The sequence below is a fragment of the Cervus canadensis genome, chromosome X (genome assembly GCF_019320065.1).
Source record: "Cervus canadensis isolate Bull #8, Minnesota chromosome X, ASM1932006v1, whole genome shotgun sequence".
Classification (NCBI taxonomy): Eukaryota; Metazoa; Chordata; class Mammalia; order Artiodactyla; family Cervidae; genus Cervus; species Cervus canadensis.
The window spans coordinates 2898762-2902488 of NC_057419.1; the positions used below are offsets into that span (position 1 = coordinate 2898762).

The 3727-nt window shown below is 44.9% G+C and overlaps 1 pseudogene; it reads left to right on the forward strand.

Moving 5' to 3' along the window:
* Positions 1-3727, forward strand: part of LOC122435033 — a 220013-nt pseudogene that overhangs the window by 22213 nt on the left and 194073 nt on the right.

Genomic DNA, 3727 nt, shown 5'->3' on the forward strand with positions numbered 1-3727 from the left:
GGAGGAGATGCACTCTGCCTGCTGTGTGACCCATCAGAGTTGACATAGAGGTGAGGGTGGCAGATGAGTTTGGAGGCCTCTTGAGGGCATTACAAATGCCTCATTTCTCAAAGCAAATCTTCTGAATTGCTTCCCATCCACTGCTAAACATGTCAGGATGGGGCTTTGTGTTGTCAAAGCTCACCCAGGGCCACCATTGGCTGGGGAAGATAATTGCTGACCTCATAAAGCACGAGGGTGAGGCTCCATTGGGATGGGTATGTATATGGGTGCTGAGAGGCTCTGAGCAGACCGCTGTGTGTCCTCCAAATGACTGAGGTAACTGGGAAGCCACAAGGCTCCAGAATAGTTATGGAACACCCACCTCCTGATACCGAGGAGAAGATGAAGACCTCCTATCTATTGAGGTCCAGAAAAAACTGTCAATGTGAACTGAACCCAGCCTAACTCCTCTTGCCCATCGACCCCACCCCAGGAGACACCCGCCCCTGTCCTTGCCTGGCACATAACCCTTCTCTGCCCACAACCCTTCTCCTGAAGCCATTGTTCCCACTTGTCTTCACACTCTTTCCTAAACCACTGCCATTCTTGCTCTCTGTCTTGTTTTCTCCAGGTTGCCAGGGTAACCGTGAGGGTGAAAACCCCATTCTGACAAAGCTGCCCAAGAAAATTTCTCTGAAAATCCCACTACAAAAAGCTTAAGAAAATTAGATGCTCAAAGCTCTGTAGCCAGATTTCCAAGGCGAATGAACAGCTGAAACAAAAGGAACTCCACGACGTCCCAGAGACCAAAGAGACCACTGCCATTCCAGCTAATAAGACGGAACCAGAGGAGGTCCCAGAAACCATGGAGACCCCTGCCATTCCAGCTAATCAGAATGAATCAGAGGAGGTGCCAGGGAACATGGAGACCCCTGCCATTCCAGCTAATCAGAACAAACGAGAGGAGGTCCCAGAGACCATGGAGACCCTTGCCATTCCAGCTGGACCAGTGGGCAGCCAGTGACTTCAGGCCATGGCTAGACAACTCAGAAATGCTTGGTGGCCTGGCTGCTGAGTACTGGCCAAAAGTAGAAATGCTGAATATTATAACAAATGCATACACTAATAACGAAAATAAAATAAAAACAAGCTGACGTGAAATTATGTTTGTCTCTGAGTTCTCTAATTGTGGGGGCAGAGAGGGCAGAGAAGGGATATATGTGTGAGGAGTTAGAGAGATTGCTTCTGTGGAGTTGGAGATGGGACCAGAGGGTGCAGTTTCCCACAATGTAGGGGGAAGAACTGGTTCCAGACTGAGCTTCAAAGACACACTTCCCATGGAAGAAGAGGAAGAGGACTTGGAGTTTCTCTGTGTGAGTACACAGATGGACACTTAGCTGGGGAGCAGTGTCGTGTTGGTGGGGGGGGGGGACGTGCCATTTGTTCAAAAGACGTACAAAGGAGCTGCCCCATCAAAAGAATGGAATATTGACATTTGCAGCAACATGGAAGGTAGAATATTAAGTAAAATAACTCAGATAGAGATTGACCAATACTGTATGATATCACTTATAGAATGTAAACATACCTCAAAGTAGAGAATATGATAATAATGTAGGTGCATAAATAGAGAGAAGCATCTATTGGTTACCAGCGGGGAGGGGAAGATGGCATTGCTATACAGAGGTGGGGGAGTGGGAGGCACACAGTGATATTTATGTGGAAGATGAGCTCAGGGATGCATTGTACAAAATGGGGAATAGAGCCAGGACTTTGTCATAACTATACATGGAAAGCAAGCTTTAAGAGTTGTATAATCAGAAAGAAAAGGAAAGAAAGAGGGGGAGGAAAGAGGGAAGCAAGGAAGGAAAAGAAGGGCGTTTTTGGAGGGCAGAAAGTCAATACTGATTAGGCCCCTTTTATCAAAGGATTCTAATTTATTTTATTTTATTTATATTGGTGGGGCGTAATACTTTACCACAATATGTGGTGGTTTTTTGCCATACCATTGTACATGAATCAGCCATCTGGGGGAATGTATTCCTATCCTGATTCCCCCTCCCATCTTCCTCCAATTCAAATCCTTCTGTCAGCCCAGTGACCAGTTCCTGGGCACCCTGTCTCATGCCATGAACATGGGACTGGGTATTCCCTTTCAGCATAGGATAGATATACATGATTCAATGTCTTCTCTCAGATATCACCCTCGCCGTCTGGCCAGAGTCCAAAAGACTGTTCTGTAATCCTAGTCTCTTTTACGGTCTCCCATATAGGGTTATCATCTCCATCTTCCTAAATTCAATATATATGCCTTAGTATTGTGTATTGGTGTTTTTCTTTCTGACTTACTTCGCTCTGTATAATTGGCTCCAGTTTCATCCACCTCATTAGAATGGATTCACATGTGTTCTTCTTAATGGCTGAGCAATATTCCATTGTGTCTATGTACCACAGCTTTCTTACACATTTGTCTGCAGATGGACATCTAGGTTGCTTCCATGCCCGGGATATTGTAAACAGCACTGTGATGAACATTGGGGCACACGTGTCTTTTTCACTTCTGGGTGAATCAGGATTTGAATGAGGAGAAACTATGATGACTATTAGCCTGTTAGTGGTAAACCCTGCACATGAGTTTGGTTGAAGGAGTGGGACCAAAGTTGGAGATGGTTGTTTCAAACCGGCTGAGAGTGCTCAGATGGACATGTGTGGTGCTGTCCTGCTGGGGGACATCTCTGGTTGCTCTGTTCTAACCAGCAACAGAGTATTTTCTTTCCTTCCTTTCATTTCCCTTGTTTCCCTTTCTCCCTCTTTCCTCCCTAACTGAATTTCTTTCTGAAATATTCAATGTGCTGCGCTGTGCTGTTCTTCATTGTTCAGCCATGTCCGACTCTTTGTGACCCCATGGACTGTAGCCCGACAGGCTCCTCTGTCCATGGGGATTCTCCAGGCAAGCATACTGGAGCAGGCTGCCATCCCCCCTTCCAGGGGATCTTCCCAACCCAGGGATTGAATCCTGGTCTCCCATGTTGCACCTGGGTTTTTTTTTTTTTTACTATCTGAGCCATCAAGAAACTCTTAAAATGGGCTTCATCTGACACTATGTTTTTCATATCTGTAAGATCAAATGGGGTCTATTTTATGATTTCCATGACTCTCTTTATTTTTAGAATACCCAAAACACATTTATTCCAAGTATCGTAATGTCTTGGTCTGCAATTACTAATATCTATGCCACTTCTGCCTTAGTTTCAGTTCTCAAAGGCATTTTAGTATGATTTGTCCTACCTTCGTTAGATTTAATATGTTCTTAACGTGGTTCGGGGCTAGTTCCATACTCTTCTTGTGAAATGGCTGCTCATGTTTTTAAGCATGCCTTCATAAATTTAAAGGCCAGTGATACATCTTTCTTATAAAGTGTTGCCTCTTGCCTCTTGCACATTTCTCTATCAGGTTTTAAGATCTTCTAAAAATTCTAAGAGTCATCATTTGAGTTTGTTTGCAGGGTTATTTTCCTACATCTTTAAATGTTCAGCACTGTGATGGACCCGAGGTGAGTAAGCAACAAATGCACACAGGATGTCAACACTTCACAGGAAACCCAGGAAGACCCACTAAGCCAACAAAATGTCCCTCGGGGTTCACCTCAGGCTGGTTGACCCTACGAGTCATTTGGACAAACAAGGACTGACATGAAGCACACAATCCATTCCCCTTTCCTCCAGAGCCAACCAGCTCAATGAGA